Source organism: Pseudophryne corroboree, chromosome 1 (assembly GCF_028390025.1).
Source record: "Pseudophryne corroboree isolate aPseCor3 chromosome 1, aPseCor3.hap2, whole genome shotgun sequence".
In the NCBI taxonomy this organism is placed as follows: Eukaryota; Metazoa; Chordata; class Amphibia; order Anura; family Myobatrachidae; genus Pseudophryne; species Pseudophryne corroboree.
In genome coordinates, this window is record NC_086444.1 from 869626988 (window position 1) to 869645078 (window position 18091).

Consider the following 18091-nt stretch of genomic DNA (forward strand, 5'->3'; position numbering starts at 1 on the left):
TTCCCTCCTGGACTTTGTTAAAACCCTTCATATATTTGAAAGTTTCTATCATGTCTCCCCTTTCCCTTCTCTGCTCCAAACTATACATATTGAGATTTCTTAGTCTTTCTGGGTATGTTTTGTGATGTAGGCCATGCACCATTTTAGTTGCCCTCCTTTGTACAGTTTCTAATGTATTAATATCCTTTTAAAGATATGGCCTCCAGAACTGAATACAGTATTCTAGATGAGGCCGTACCAATGACCTATACAGGGGCATTATTACTTCTTTCTTTCTGCTGCTGATTCCTCTCCCAATGCAGCCAAGCATCTGACTAGCCTTCCTCATTGCCTTGTTACATTGCTTACCTGCTTTTAAGTCATCTGAAATAGTGACTCCTAGATCCCTTTCCTCCTCAGTAGTTTCCAGTATAGTGCCATTAATACTGTATTTAGCTTTAGGATTTTTGAGACCCAAGTGCATGATTTTGCATTTTTTGGCATTAAACTGTAATTGCCAGACTCTTGACCATTCCTCTAGTCTACCTAGATCCTCAATCATTTGTTTTACCCCACCTGGTGTGTCTACCCTGTTGCATACCTTTGTGTCATCTGCAAAAAGGCATACTTTCCCTTTAATGCCATTTGCAATGTCACCAATAAAGATATTAAAAAGCACTGGTCCAAGTACAGATCCCTGGGGTACTCCACTGGTAACATTTCCCTCCTGTGAATGCACTCCATTTACCACAACTCTCTGTTTTCTATCCTTCAACCAAGATCTTATCCATTCAATAATCCTAATATCCAATCCCAAACTTTCAAGGAAGGATTTATGAATCCCGGGTAAGACTCATACCAGCCACACCAATCACACCGTACAACCTGTGATCTGAACCCAGTTAACAGCATGATAACAGAGGAGCCTCTGGATAGATGGCTCACAACAACAATAACCCGATTTAGTTAACAATAACTATGTACAAGTATTGCAGACAATCCGCACTTGGGATGGGCGCCCAGCATCCACTACGGACTACGAGAAATAGAATTATCGGTAAGTAAATTCTTATTTTCTCTGACGTCCTAGTGGATGCTGGGAACTCCGTAAGGACCATGGGGATTATACCAAAGCTCCCAAACGGGCGGGAGAGTGCGGATGACTCTGCAGCACCGAACGAGAGAACTCCAGGTCCTCCTCAGCCAGGGCATCAAATTTGTAGAATTTAGCAAACGTGTTTGCCCCTGACCAAATAGCAGCTCGGCAAAGTTGTAAAGCCGAGACCCCTCGGGCAGCCGCCCAAGATGAGCCCACCTTCCTTGTGGAATGGGCTTTTACAGATTTTGGCTGTGGCAGGCCTGCCACAGAATGTGCAAGCTGAATTGTATTACAAATCCAACGAGCAATAGTCTGCTTAGAAGCAGGAGCACCCAGCTTGTTGGGTGCATACAGGATAAACAGCGAGTCAGATTTTCTGACTCCAGCCGTCCTGGAAACATATATTTTCAGGGCCCTGACTATGTCCAACAACTTGGAGTCCTCCAAGTCACTAGTAGCCGCAGGTACCACAATAGGTTGGTTCAGATGAAACGCTGAAACCACCTTAGGGAGAAAATGAGGACGAGTCCTCAATTCCGCCCTGTCTGAATGGAAGATCAGATAAGGGCTTTTACAGGATAAAGCCGCCAATTCTGACACGCGCCTGGCCGAGGCCAGGGCCAACAGCATGACCACTTTCCATGTGAGATATTTTAACTCCACAGATTCAAGTGGTTCAAACCATTGTGACTTTAGGAACCCCAAAACTACATTGAGATCCCAAGTTGCCACTGGAGGCACAAAAGGAGGCTGTATATGCAGTACCCCTTTTACAAACGTCTGAACTTCAGGAACTGAAGCTAGTTCTTTCTGGAAGAAAATTGACAGGGACGAAATTTGAACCTTAATGGACCCCAATTTTAGGCCCATAGACACTCCTGTTTGCAGGAAATGCAGGAATCGACCTAGTTGAAATTCCTCCATCGGGGCCTTACTGGCCTCGCACCACGCAACATATTTTCGCCTAATGCGGTGATAATGCTTTGCGGTTACATCCTTCCTGGCTTTGATCAGGGTAGGGATGACTTCATCCGGAATGCCTTTTTCCTTCAGGATCCGGCGTTCAACCGCCCTGCCGTCAAACGCAGCCGCGGTAAGTCTTGAAATAGATAGGGTCCTTGATGGAGCAGGTCCCTTCTTAGAGGTAGAGGCCACGGGTCCTCCGTGAGCATCTCTTGAATTTCCGGGTACCAAGTCCTTCTTGGCCAATCCGGAGCCACGAGTATAGTTCTTACTCCCCTCCGTCTTATAATTCTCAATACTTTTGGTAAGAGAGGAAGAGGAGGGAACACATACACTGACTGGTACACCCACGGTGTTACCAGAGCGTCCACAGCTATTGCCTGAGGGTCCCGTGACCTGGCGCAATACCTGTCCAATTTTTTGTTTAGGCGGGACGCCATCATGTCCACCTTTGGTTTTTCCAAACGGTTTACAATCATGTGGAAGACTTCTGCTGAGGAAGTCTGTTTCCCAGTTGTCCACTCCCGGAATGAACACTGCTGACAATGCTATCACATGATTTTCCGCCCAGCGAAAAATCCTTGCAGCTTCTGCCATTGCCCTCCTGCTTCTTGTGCCGCCCTGTCTGTCTACGTGGGCGACTGCCGTGATGTTGTCCGACTGGATCAGCACCGGCTGACCTTGAAGCAGAGGTCTTGCTTGGCTTAGGGCATTGTAAATGGCCCTTAGCTCCAAGATATTTATGTGAAGTGATGTCTCCAGGCTTGACCACAAGCCCTGGAAATTTCTTCCCTGTGTGACTGCTCCCCAGCCTCGCAGGCTGGCATCCGTGGTCACCAGGACCCAGTCCTGAATGCCGAATCTGCACCCTCTAGAAGATGAGCACTCTGCAACCACCACAGGAGAGACACCCTTGTCTTTGGTGACAGGGTTATCCGCTGATGCATCTGAAGATGCGATCCGAACCACTTTTCCAGCAGGTCCCACTGGAAAGTTCTTGCGTGGAATCTGCCGAATGGAATTGCTTCGTAGGAAGCCACCATTTTTCCCAGGACCCTTGTGCACTGATGCACTGACACTTGGCCTGGTTTTAGGAGGTTTCTGACTAGTTCGGATAACTCCCTGGCTTTCTCCTCGTGGAGAAACACCTTTTTCTGGACTGTGTCCAGGATCATCCTTCGGAATAGAAGACGTGTCATCGGGATCAGCTGCGATTTTGGAATATTAAGAATCCAACCGTGCTGCCGCAACACTACTTGAGATAGTGCTACCCCAACTACCAACTGTCCCCTGGATCTTGCCCTTATCCGGAGATCGTCCAAGTAAGGGATAATTAAAACTCCCTTCCTTCGAAGGAGTATCATCATTTCGGCCATTACTTTGGTAAAGACCCGGGGTGCCGTGGACAAACCAAACGGCAGCGTCTGAAACTGATAGTGACAGTTCTGTACCACAAACCTGAGGTACCCTTGGTGAGAAGGGTAAATTGGGACATGGAGATAAGCATCCTTGATGTCCAGAGACACCATATAATCCCCTTCTTCCAGGTTTGCCATCACCGCTCTGAGTGACTCCATCTTGAATTTGAACCTTTGTATGTAAGTGTTCAAGGATTTCAGATTTAAATTAGGTCTCACCGAGCCGTCCGGCTTCGGTACCACAAACAGCGTGGAATAATACCCCTTTCCCTGTTGTAGGAGGGGTACCTTGATTATCACCTGCTGGGAATACAGCTTGTGAATGGCTTCCCATACCGCCTCCCTGTCGGAGGGAGACGTCGGTAAAGCAGACTTTAGGAAAACGGCGAAGGGGAGACGTCTCGAATTCCAATTTGTACCCCTGAGATACCACCTGAAGGATCCAGGGGTCCACCTGTGAGTGAGCCCACTGCAGCCTGAAATTTTTGAGACGGGCCCCCACCGTGCCCGAGTCCGCTTGTAAAGCCCCAGCGTCATGCTGAGGACTTGGCAGAAAACGGGAGAGGGCTTCTGTTCCGAGGAACTGGCTGTTTGCTGCAGCCTTTTTCCTCTCCCTCTGCCACGGGGCAGAAATGAGGAGCCTTTTGCCCGCTTGCCCTTATGGGGCCCAAAGGACTGCGCCTGATAATACGGCGTCTTCTTATGTTGAGAGGCTACCTGGGGTAAAAATGTGGATTTCCCAGCCGTTGCCGTGGCCACCAGGTCTGTTAGACCTACCCCAAATAACTCCTCCCTTTTATAAGGCGATACTTCCATATGCCTTTTGGAATCAGCATCACCTGACCACTGTCTTGTCCATAACCCTCTTCTGGCAGAAATGGACAGCGCACTTACTCTTGATGCCAGTCGGCAAATATCCCTCTGTGCATCACGCATATATAGAAATGCATCTTTTAAATGCTCTACAGTCAGTAATATACTGTCCCTATCTAGGGTATCAATATTGTCAGTCAGGGAATCCGACCAAGCCACCCCAGCACTGCACATCCAGGCTGAGGCGATTGCTGGTCGCAGTATCACACCCGTGTGAGTGTATATACATTTTAGGATATTTTACTGCTTTCTGTCAGCAGGTTCCTTAAGGGCGGCCGTATCCGGGGACGGTAGTGCCACCTGTTTAGACAAGCGTGTGAGCGCTTTATTCACCCTAGGGGGTGTTTCCCAACGTGCCCTATCCTCTGGCGGGAAGGGGTATGATGCTAATAACTTTTTAGGAATTAACAGTTTTTATCGGGGGAAACCCACGCATCATCACACACTTCATTTAATTCCTCAGATGCAGGAAAAACTACAGGCAGTTTTTTCTCACCCAACATAATACCCTTTTTAGTGGTACTGGTATTATCAGAAATGTGTAAAAACATTTTCCATAGCCTCAATCATGTAACGTGTGGCCCTACTGGAAGTCACATTCGTCTCTTAATCGTCGACACTGGAGTCAGTATCCGTGTCGGCGTCTGTATCTGCCATCTGCGGTAACGGGCGTTTTAGAGCCCCTGATGGCTTTTGAGACACCTGGACAGGCACAGGCTGAGTCGCCGGCTGTCTCATGTCATCAATCTTTTCTAAAGAGCTGACACTGTCACATAATTCCTTCCATAAGCTCATCCACTCAGGTGTCGACTCCCTAGGGGGTGACATCTCTGTTACAGGCAATTGCTCCGCCTCCACCTCATTTTCCTCCTCATACATGTCGACACAACGTACCGACACACAGCACTCACACAGGGAATGCTCTGATAGAGGACAGGACCCCACTAGCCCTTTGGGAAGACAGAGGGAGAGTATGCCAGCACACACCAGAGCGCTATATATATATACAGGGATAACCTTATATAAGTGTTTTTCCCCTTATAGCTGCTGTATTGTTATACTGCGCCCAATTAGTGACCCCCTCTCTTTTTTAACCCCTTTCTGTAGTGTAGTAACTGCAGGGGAGAGCCAGGGAGCTTCCCTCCAACAAGGCTGTGAGAGAAAATGGCGCCAGTGTGCTGAGGAGATAGGCTCCGCCCCCTTCTCGGCGGCCTTTTCTCCCGTTTTTCTGTGGAATCTGGCAGGGGTTAAAATTCATCCATATAGCCCTGGGGGCTATATGTGATGTATTTTCGCCAGCCAAGGTGTTTTTATTGCTGCTCAGGGCGCCCCCCCCTAGCGCCCTGCACCCTCAGTGACCGAAGTGTGAAGTGTGCTGAGGAGCAATGGCGCACAGCTGCAGTGCTGTGCGCTACCTTGGTGAAGACAGGATGTCTTCTGCCGCCGATTTTCCGGACCTCTTCTTGCTTCTGGCTCTGTAAGGGGGCCGGCGGCGCGGCTCTGGGACCGGACTCCGAGGCTGGGCCTGTGTTCGGTCCCTCTGGAGCTAATGGTGTCCAGTAGCCTAAGAAGCCCAATCCACTCTGCACGCAGGTGAGTTCGCTTCTTCTCCCCTTAGTCCCTCGATGCAGTGAGCCTGTTGCCAGCAGGTCTCACTGAAAATAAAAAACCTAAAACTAAACTTTCACTAAGAAGCTCAGGAGAGCCCCTAGTGTGCACCCTTCTCGGCCGGGCACAAAAATCTAACTGAGGCTTGGAGGAGGGTCATAGGGGGAGGAGCCAGTGCACACCAGGTAGTCCTAAAGCTTTACTTTTGTGCCCAGTCTCCTGCGGAGCCGCTATTCCCCATGGTCCTTACGGAGTTCCCAGCATCCACTAGGACGTCAGAGAAAATAGGATTTTAATACCTACCGGTAAATCCTTTTCTCTTAGTCCGTAGAGGATGCTGGGCGCCCGTCCCAGTGCGGGCTGTATCTGCAGTTTGGTTATAGTTACGCTCATGTTGCGTTGAGTTCAATCAATCTGTGACTGTTGTTGGTCATGCCGTTGCATGCGTTGTTGTTGAATGCCATGCTGTACGGCGTGTTGAATGTGTGAGCTGGTATGTATCTCACCTTAGTTTAAAATACTTAAATAAATCCTTTACCTCGAAATGTCCGTCTCCCTGGGCACAGTTCGAGGAGGGGCATAGAGGGAGGAGCCAGTTCACACCCATTCAAAGTCTTATAGTGTGCCCATGACTCCTGCGAATCCCATCTATACCCCATGGTTCTTGAAGCATCCTCAGCATCCTCTACGGACTAAGAGAAAAGGATTTACCGGTAGGTATTAAAATCCTATTTTTTTTTTATTACATGCAGTAACCGTCTTCCGACCATACATACTTTCTGGGGCGAGTGCCCCCCTAGGCACAACAGTAACACCCCCCACCTCCCCCGTAACTTACACACAATTTTATTAATTTCCTTTGGTTGGTTATAAACCCTGATTTAATAATAGCCAATTTAACAGAATAATAATTTAAAACAAAACAAAAAACTTTTTTTGTTATGTATACATATTTACTAAGTAGGACAGCTTACAGGGGTAGTATGTGCATGCCCTACCCATTTACACTCCATTCAAGAGGGCATATGGCACAATACAGTGCAAATATTTTGCAGTTACCGGTACACAACAGTCTAATGGAACCCATACACTACAGCAACATGTCGGACACTCATGTCGCATAAGTTTCCCCTTGAACCGCCCGGCAGGATCGCATAGGATACATCGTATGCGGTCCTTTTGCATACGATTTATCTTATGCGATCCCAGCGATGCCTGTGGAATCAGACATATCACGTGTGCAGCACTAACGATCTAGGGGCTCCGATCTGATGCTCACGGAACCGCGCTTCGGATCGGATCTGATGTAAAATGCATCCGATTTGCCACTTTTCTTTCGATTTATCAGTCCGAAAGGTCGAAATCGGCTGAAATCGGGCATTATCATTGTAGTGTGTGGGGCCCTTAACAGTACCAACACAAGCATCCAACCCCCAAACAAGTGCTGCCTCTACATCATACTTCTCTGTATACATTAGTGAATTACCAAACACTTAACTTTACATGTCCATTTCCAATCTATGGCTTTTCTCCCTGTTGGCAGTTATGATTTTTATGCATGGACTTTATTTATTCTTCTACCACTTTTGTCCATCTCTCTTTGCTTCAGATTCAGATGTACTAATTACACTTGCTTTTTTTTATGAGAACACATGTATTTTCATCTTGTTGAATGTCTTACTTCTTTCTCAGTACTTGACAAAGCGGGTGATTCAGAGATGGACGCTAATAGTGTAACAGATGCGTCTGTGGAAAAAGACGCCTTCTGCCGGCATTGCAGATCCAAATGCTGCGTCTGAAGACGCACCATCGGATAACCATCAGTCATGGTCATCGCCTATCTAAGTAAGTCTAAACTTACTATGGACTGGGCAACAGAACACCTCTCCTGGGGCCAAAAAATCTGTGTTGGAAGATACAGACCCTGGTCTTGACACGCCCCTCCCTGCCCTCAAACAGACACAGCCTTAGGGGGTAGTGTGCACAATGACGCAGACTGGATCCTGTACAATTGCAGTCCACCAACCGTACAATCACCTCCAATGTGTTGTCCTACATCAGGGATGGGGAACGTTTGGCCCTCCAGCTGTTTTTGAACTACACATCCCAGCATGCATTGCAATAATTTTCGCATGACCAAATAGCAAAACTGTTGCAGGACATGCTGGGTTGTGTAGTTTAACAGCAGCTGGAGGGCCAAAGGTTTCCCACCCCTGTCCTACATAGTGCCCAGTCTTACATTGAACTTGATGGTCTGTTCAGAAGATGTCTCGGTGGTCTGTTTTAGCTTTTCTCTTCCATACCAAAGTCTAGAAAGGGCATTCCATCATTAATTAGGTCTGCAATAAAACTTGTAATGTGACATAATCAATAAAAGTCACCCTGTTGTTGACAACCACCTCGTCTGTTCTCGAGTCTGGTATTCTGTATCCCTTTGGGATTTCTCACTGTATCCAACAAGAATTTCTTCCACGACTGTACTGTTGCCTGCTGAGGTTTTCTACAAATCTTATGCAAGAAAAAACGGATTTGTTTTACACTGGGTTTCGCACCATGCCAAAGTCTATATGAAGCTTTCACCGGTTTTCTGCAAGTAAAAAGCTGTCACTGCTGATACACCCTCATGCGTTTATCAGATAAAGTCTAAAGTTTTTTTTTTTTAGCATTATCCAATTTCAGTCAGGATTCTGTTTTATTTATGCTACCTGATTTGCTTTGCGATGCATGGGATTGTTTTTATTTATTTATTTTTGTCGTATGTTGTTTTCTTGAGACGCTCTCTATTTTATGTTTTATATATTCAACTCCATTATCGCTTTGAGATGCAAGTAAAAGTAACGTAAAAGTGTTTTTGTCACTATTACATAGCCCTGTAAATTGTCAAAAACCTAGATGCATACAGACGAGAGTGCTCGTTTCCACTCAGGTGCTGTGAGGAAAAGTCTGCATTAAAAAAAGAAAACCTCAGGGAAACCCACAGATTCTGCTTACTGAATAACTCCGGGCGTAAAACCCGGAGCTTAGCTTCCTGCTTAATTGCCTATACGCCTATATCTTTGTTCTTCATTACGTATGTGATAGTATAGCTTATCTACTAAATCTACTCTTATTTTAGGAATTTTTGCTCTTGTGGCTTTAGCTTTATGCATTGACCACAACTTGCAACTGCTTGGCAATCAAATGAGAACCTTTGTCAGGTGCCACTTTTGCAGTTCCTGTATGCTTGCATTGTGCCTGTTTCACATATGAATGCAATTATCTTGTGTGCGCGCTTAGTGTCACCTGTTCCTTTGGAGTGTTAGGAGGATACTGGCATTTATGCACTTCAACTCTCACTATCACCCTTCTACTTGTCAGGATAATACAACTGTCACCTTGAAATTTGATGAAGAGGTTTTTAGCTGCTATGCACCTTACAGAAAATAATGGAAGCTAGAATAACCATACAGCCTATTCTTCTGATTTACAGTAGGCTTTGTCCAGTTCCTTCAGCCCTGGTTCTGCTTCTATCTCTGCGACGGAGTACAAGATGGGATACATCCAAGGATACTAAAAGAGCTTAACACCATTAATAGAATATTTCACCAGTCGCTAGCTATAGGAGAAATCCCAGACGACTGGAAAAGAGTGAATGTAATCCCACTGGAGAAAAATGAAAGCAAGGAAGAAGCAAGTAACTACAGACCAGTGAGCCTTACAGAAGTAGTAGGAAAAGTAATGGAGACACTATTAAAAGAAAGAGACATATCTCAAGTCAAGCAATTTACAGGATCCCAAACAGCATGGATTTACTTGGGGGGAAAGGGGGGGTAGATCTAGGTAGACTAATAGAATGGGCAAGAATGTGGCAACTACAATTTAATATACAAAAAAAATGCAATAGTATGCGGCTGGGTCTCAAAAAAGTTAAATAAAGTATAAGGGGCACTATTATAGAAACTACTACAGAGGTGGAAAGGGATTTGTGAGCTACCGCTTCAGGTGACTTTAAGGCAGGTATGCAATGTAACAAAGCAATGAGAAAGGCAAGTCAGATTCTTGGTTGAAAAGGGAGAGGATCCGTAGCAGGAGAAAAAAAAAAAAAGACATAATAATGCAATTGTATACTGTACGTCATTGGTATGTCCTCATCTAGAATACGGTGTGCAGTTCCGGAAGCCATATCTCCAAAAGGATATAGATACTTTGGAGAATTTACAAAAAAGGGCAACTTAAATGGTGCATGGCCTATATCTCAAAACTTTAAAAAAAAAAAAAAATACTAAAAGATATTAACGTATAGTTTAAAGCAGAGAAGGGAAAGGGTGGGCATGGTATAAACTTTAAGATATATCAAGGGTTTAAACAAGGTACAGGAGGGAAAACCCTTCAAAGGAAGATGAGTATTGGGTATGGTATAAACTTTAAGATATATCAAAGGTTTTAACAAGGTACAGGAGGGAAAACGCTTCAAAGGAAGATGAGTATTAGAACATGCACTGAAACTGGAGGGTGGTAGGTTCAAAGGAAATATCCACTACCCTTAATGTGAAGTAATAAGTGGAACAGCCTCCCAACAAAAGTGGTAGAGGCTAAGACAGTAGAACAATTTAAACATACTTGGGATAGGCATAAGAATATCCTTACAAAGACATAAGAAACAAATAGTATTGAAGTTACCTAAAGGATAAAAGGGAGAGACTACATGGACCAAGAGGTTCTTATCTGTCGTCAAATTCTATGTTTCTAAGACCTGTGAAGAAGTTTCTATCACTTTTCATGTGACTTGGTATACCAGAGGTAGAAAAGAAGACCTCCTGTTGCTTTAAAAGCTCTACCCCACTGATTTGTATATACAAAAGTGAGTGTAGTTTTAACTGCTTGGACTCGTGTACATTTTTTGCTCTCTGTTTCCCATATCGAGCAATGTTTCTTGCATCCAAAACAAGCACTAATTCCGTTCTATGCTGTTCTTCAAAAAGAAGTCTGGTTTCCGAGAGTTTGTGGATTGTTTCATAAAATAACATTTAAAAAAAAAACTGTGTAGCAAATGCGTTTGCTGATTATTACTCGCGGCTGTACAACCTAAGAGATGACTCTGGTACCCCTCAGCCCACCCTGGCAGACATTACCGGATTCTTGGACGGGTTGTCGCTCCCCAACATAGACTCCCAGACCCGCGAATCCCTTAATATTCCCTGGTCACTCGACGAAGTCGAAGCAGCCATTGACTCCTGTCCAGTAAATAAAGCCCCCGGCCCGGATGGGTACCCCTCCAGCTTCTACAAAACATTCAAATCTACCCTTGTCCCACTCTTAAAGTCAGTCTATAATGAAGCCACTGACTCCACATGTTTCCCGAAAGAGATGTTAGAGGCTCGAATAGTTACCATCCCTAAGCCAGGAAAATCCCCTACGGTGGTTCAGAATTACCGCCCAATAGCATTGCTGAACACCGACCTTAAATTGTTCGCCAAAATGGTTGCAAATATGATCTCCCCTCTCCTGCCTAGTTTGATTAACCCGGATCAGGTGGGTTTTGTTCTAGGCAGGCAAGCGTCAGATAACACACGTAGGGTTATTAACCTGATTGACCGCTGCCAGGTCCGGAGCGAACCTCTCTTGCTTCTTTCCCTGGATGCAGAAAAAGCATTCGATAGGCTCCATTGGGATTATTTGAGGGTTACCCTAGGTCATTTTGGATTTGCGGGTAGGATACTAGACTCTATCTTTGCCTTGTACTCCTCCCCTCCGGCTTCGGTTTTCACCAATGGGTGCAGCTCCTCTATATTTAATATTACTAATGGGACCCGGCAGGGATGCCCACTATCACCCCTTATCTTTGAACTAGCTGTGGAACCGCTGGCAGAACGAATCAGGGTGTCAGACTCAATTGTGGGTCCAGAGGTGGGAGGGACACCACATAAAATATGTCTTTTTGCAGATGATATTCTGGTATGTCTTAGAGAGCCCGAAACGTCCCTACCCCATTTACATTCTCTTTTAAACTCTTATGCAGCGGTCTCTTACTACAAACTGAACGCTACTAAGACTGAGGCCCTACCCTTAAATATTTCTGACAGCGCTCTTAGTCGTCTAAAGAATGACTATAAATATGCGTGGCAACTTAGATCGCTTAAATATCTGGGTGTTCACCTATCTAGAGGGCGGGACTTAATGGGGTGCAACTATGACCCGCTTTTTCGCGCATTTGAATTGTTAATTAAAGATTGGATGATGCAGGAGGTCTCCTGGGTCGGACGGGTGGCGGCAGCAAAGATGGTCCTTTTACCAAAATTTATGTACCTCTTTCGTACCATCCCTAGGGTTTTCCCTAAAGACGTTTGTAATAGATTCAATCGTCTATTGACTAAATATATATGGGGGGGCTTAAAGCCGAAAGTAGCGAAATCCACGTTGACTGCGTCAAAAGGTGACGGGGGAGTAGCATATCCAGACTTGGAAAGATACCACATCGCCTGTCTGCTCACCCAAGTTAGAGATTGGTTCACCCAGGGCAATGTTAAACCGTGGGTATCCCTGGAACAAGACGCAATATCCCCCTACACACTATCGGATCTGTTATGGCTGCCCTTCAAATCAATCCCAGCCAGAGTTGCCGAGTGCCAAGCAGTTCACGCAACTTTACTGGCATGGAAGGAAGTATCAAAGTCTCTCCCTCCTGGTGCTTTGCCCTCCCCCAAGCTATCCCTCCACGCTATAGCCCTATTGATCCCAGATTTGCAATTACACCACTGGCGAACCTTGGGTCTCAACACTCTGAAAGATGTCCTCCGAGATGGTGCCTTAGTCCCCTTCTCCCTACTCCAAGATCAATTTCAGGTACCCAAACAAGACTTTCATAAATATCTACAATTAAGGCATTGGCTTCAGAGTTGCTCTCCAAGTCGGGCCCCACATACTGATCCCCCTAAAATACTGATGTCACTCCTAATACCCAGAGGCAACAGGGGAGGCATTTCCAGATGGTATCAGCATATTGTAACCGAGTCTCATCATGGGGTCTTCCCTGCACAGACTAAATGGGAAAGAGACCTCCCAGCAGTCTTTACGGAGGATATCTGGAAATATATCTTTAAATCTTGTTTTAGAATTTCTAAATGTGTAAATCATTGTGAAATGTATTATAAACTGGTCCATAGGGTATATTTAACACCGGACCGTTTACACAAAATCTGGCCTGATGTCTCCGCTAGTTGCTGGAGAAACTGTGGGATGGTGGGCGATATTTTACACATTTTTTGGTTATGCCCGGTAATCCGGGCACTGTGGAGTGAAGTGTTCCTTTTCATTTCCCATATATTGGGAATGGTCCTTGTGCCTGACCCCCGCTTAGCACTCTTTCACTATTATGGGAAGAAGATGTCCAGCAGTGACAGATATATTCTAGGACATATCCTCATAGCTTCTAAAGCCGCCATTGCCTCCAAATGGAAGTCTGCGGTCATCCCCAATATTTCAATGATAGAAAATAGCGTCCATCAACATTATGTGTTTGAGACAGCGGAGGGCAACTGTGCTCCAGGAAGTTCCTCTATTAGTAAGAAATGGATTAAATGGTCCCTATATAAAGAGAGTTTAGGCCAGAAGGGGGCATACAGAGCTCCAGCAGACATTCCAGACCTCTCTGTGCTTTGTTCCCCAGTACACACTTGACACTGATTTACTAAGTGATGCAGATCTCCTACTTTTCACTATACTAACATTCCATTGATGTATTACGATATCCCTGATACGTACCTTCCCCTCCCCCATGTCTTTATTAGTTCTGTTTTGTATGTATCTCCCCCCCCTCCTCCTGTTTTTTATTTACCGATTTAATTGTATATGTACATGTAATCTGTCTGAAAACTCAATAAAAATTTAATATAAAAAAAAAACTGTGTGTACTCATTTTTATTCTTTTGGCATAATGGGCAGGGAACTATAGAGACTTGTCAATCTAGTTTCCCTTGGAGCTTTTTAGTCCCTGCATCAGGGGACCCCTTTGGCTTGTGGACAGTGGAAGCAGGTAGACTAGCACTCAGTTTGCAGATTTTGGCATAGTACTTTACTGTAAATAGTGCAGACTCATGAGTTTTTCTATTATTTTGTGAGGGTACATACATTTCAACATTTGTAGAAGCATAAAATGTTGTGTGTCTTTTTCCATCTCAGTGCTTTAAAGCAATTTTTAATGTCTGAACCCAGTAAACACATTTAACAGATTTCCACAATGATATTGAGTTGTCATGGAGGCCCACTGTATTTTATAATGATAGCACTGAGATTTCGGTTGTATTTCCAGCAAAATATAGGAAGGGAAAATATTTCCAACAACATGTTGTTGTTTTTATCATACAGAAATGATACATTTTGAAGAAAAATAAAAAAAAGCATGCAGAGATACAGGTCTAGAAGTACTGCATGTATTTCACAAAACAACAAAAAATGTCGTACTGTAGAGCAGCATGCATCAACAGGTGAATTGCTGGTACCTTGGCAGAGGATGTGGATGGCACTGCTCACACCTTATGGTGGAGGCAGACACCTAAGAGTGGGTAATGCAGGTAGATGGATATGTGTGTGTGTGTGTGTGTGTGTGTGTGTGTGTGTGTGTGTGTGTGTGTGTGTGTGTTGGACAAGCATGGTTAGCAAAGTTGTGTTTGCCCTGCTGATGGCTAACTGCTTGTGGAGACCATGAACTAGGGAGGTACAGTAAATTCACAAAGCACCTGGAGCTGTGTATCCTAACATTAGAAGAGGATGACCTGTAACTTATTTAAAAAAATATATTTTTACAGTCATGTCCTTTTGCAAATTGGTGCAATATACATTAATTTTGCCTTATAACAAGCTTATGGACTAGATTTAAGGCTGAAAGGTCAACACAACAAAAGCAAATGTGACATGAGCTGACTAAGGGGGTGCCAGGGTCCACAAAAGTGGTGGTGTTCAAAGGTGTGTAATACAGCTCAGAACACAGCTTTAAAGAAAACAGTCATCATTGCCTTTGTATTTTCATTAAGATCATTAAAATGCAATAATACAGTTAACTATTTCTCTCTTTAGTAGTTTGTTTTGCTTGTGCTGCAACAAGAGGGAGTTGCGTTATCTGTAATGCAATGCACTCACTTAAGCAGAGTTTCCCAGACTACACCATCATTACAAGAGACTGTGACAGAATGACACTGGTTATCACTGCAGTAGATTCCGGCACTTTTTTAAGGGCCCCATACACTAGTGCGATATTGCACGTTTTTGTGCAATTGCGACGAGTTCCTGAGATGGATAGCATGAAAAATGTCAAATTGCATGTACTTTTCTTGCGACTGCACGCTCCCGTGTGTCATCCATCGCAATTGCAGATCACACGTGCTCCACGTGGGATTTATCTCAATTGCATGGAAATAGGTTTAATAACATTAGATTGCATGAGATAAATCAAGTGTAAAAATACACTCAAGTATGAAATTGCAATCGCAGGCCTCCCAGGAAGCTCATGGCCAGATTGCAGGAAAATTGCATGCAAGTCATTGCTGAGATACATCTCCCTAGTGTATGGGGCCCTTTACTCTGCAGCTAGGCAAGAGGGAGTTACATTATCTGTAATGCACTGCGTTCACTTAAGCAGAGTTTCCCAAACTCCATTACGGTCCAGGCTTTAAATATATCCATACTTGAGTATAAGACTGTTAAATCAAACTCACTGAGGTACTAATCACCTGTGTTTATCTTTAAAACTTGCCCTGTAATGGCAGAGCATGGGAAACTGATCTTAAGCAATACTTGAGTGAATGTTAAAAGAGGAGACCAAACTACTGTGAAAAGCTTCAATAGAGACAAAGCAATACAAAATGTAACAATGATTAAGAAAAAAAAACAAAAAACTTTTATGCCAGTGTCCCTTTAACAGTCTTCAGTATAATTTATAATTCAAGAGTACTTTCAGAGCACTGTTAAGGTCAAAGACCTTCGCTGTATTGCTTGCGGCAATAATGTGAGCACAGGTATGCAATTTATCACATTCAGCAGAGGAGCACATAATGCATGGTGTACGTACAGATTTGTACGCCTTTTCTTTCAAAGCAAAGTATGTGATAAAGACCTATCACCCACAGGTAAAAAACACATTTGTAAAATCAGTACCAAACGGTAACTTTCAACACTAGCAACTTATTCCCATGGACTTAACTGACGTTTCCCCCCCCCCCCAAAAAAAAAACGCTCCGAAATGGTCTGGGTTTTCTTTTTATGGGTGAATTAGGTGAAGAACATGACGTTAAACCTATTCAAAAAGATTTTTGCTAAAGAAAAAACAAAACAAACCCAATGTATTTGAATTTTTTCAAACATCGATCGGGAACATCCCGACCTTCGGAAACATTGCGGCTTTCATTTTGAAAGCAGAGACAGCTTCCAGGTACACAGGAGGGGGCTTGGGAAGGTTAATTTACACTCGCCAGCGGCTGCTATTGTCTGCAGCCGCTTGCCGGGGAAGGGGGGGGGGGAGGTCCTGCCATGCTGACCAATCGGCAGCAGGGCAATCAGTAGGGGAGAGTGCAGGGAGGCAGAGGGACCTTCCGTTCCCTCTGAGAGCAGCAGCGGAGGGAAGTTTCCCTTGCCTGCCCCGTTGCTAACACTGTTTATCTGACTGGTCGCATCCTGTGCGACCAGGTTACATAAAGCCCTTGCAAGCATGGTCGCACCTGATGCGACTATGCCAGGCAAGTGGTTAATTATCATCCCTTGAAGCGCATGCTCTACCTGACCACACTGCAACCCGCCACTGTGAGTAGTATCATTCGCTTGATTGTACGGCCTCTGTGGAGGGCTAGCAAGTTCTTATTTATTGGACCTAACCACCCAGATCAATCTAAAGGCTCAAATACATCAGCAATAAATTGCTGCAATGTCTCGATCTCCCGATGGCTAGGTCGGGGAATTGGGAATATTAAACATGTTTAAAAGTCTCAGTTGGGGTTGGGGGATCGGGCATTTTGAACATGTTTAATTTAGCAGACGTATGGCCAATCATTGCTGCCGGCCGACCGGCGGATTGGCAGTGCTGGCGAGTCGGGGGAATTGCAGTTACTTATGTGTGGGGGTAATTAGTCAGGTCTGGACAATACAATGGCTTCCAAATCAACATGCTTGACTATTTCTAGTTACAGCGTATTACATTTACCTTTAAGCCAACCAAATAACCTAACAAATTTGAATCTTGTGTGAGCATCTGCAGAAGTGAAAAGAATAAAACACAGACACTACTTGCAATGAGAGCAATCTAATTGTGCATAAATAAGTAAATCCCATATATAGAAAATATATTCCTACAGTTACATTTTATACATTTTTTGAAAGTGCAACCAATATATTACCCTAAAAATAACATTATTTAAAAGCAATATACCACAAGTAAATATGGAGACATGGTATCAACTAAAGCAGTGGTTCCCAAACTCAACCCTCAAATTTTTCTAGCAGATCATGGGGCAGATGTATTAATCTGGAGAAGGCATAAGGAAGTGATAAACCAGTGATATGTGTAAGGTGGTAAAGGCACCAGCCAATCAGATCCTAACTGTTAATTTACATATTGGAGCTGATTGGCTGGTGCCTTTATCACCTTGCACATATCACTGGTTTATCACTTCCTTATGCCCTCTCCAGGTTAATACATCTGCCCCCATGTTTTGAGGATATCTGTCTGTGGATGCAGGTGGGACATTATGGACCAAGCAAAACAGATTAGCTCACCTGTGCATGATTTAAAAGATCCACAAAACATGACCTTTTGGTGATACTTGCAGTCTGGAATTGAGAACCCCTGAACTAAACATCAGAAGACTGACTCTGGAATCCCGACAGATGGCATTTTACTGACAAATGAAATCTCGTCACCCACCCGATCTTCCCACTCAGTTGCTGGGTCCACGCCACCAACGGAGTGTGAATACTGTCTGTATAGTGATAGCCGGAATATCGTATGTATCCCATATTATATTATATAATATTTGATTTATGAACTTTGTTTCATATAGAGGTGCAATTCACACAACAACCACATTATTTATAGCAGAGGCTCCCACTGCAATTCTGAGCTGCTGGTGGGCTCTGCTATTTTATAGTTTCTTGTTTGCTTCCAGCGTCCCAGTAACCAGAAACCCTG

The 18091-nt window shown here is 44.4% G+C and overlaps 1 protein-coding gene across 4 annotated transcripts in view; it reads right to left on the bottom strand.

Annotated features, from left to right (window-relative positions):
- Positions 1-18091, bottom strand: part of LOC134914279 (poly [ADP-ribose] polymerase tankyrase-1) — a 571272-nt gene that overhangs the window by 295426 nt on the left and 257755 nt on the right. The gene's annotated exons all lie outside the window — the stretch shown is intronic.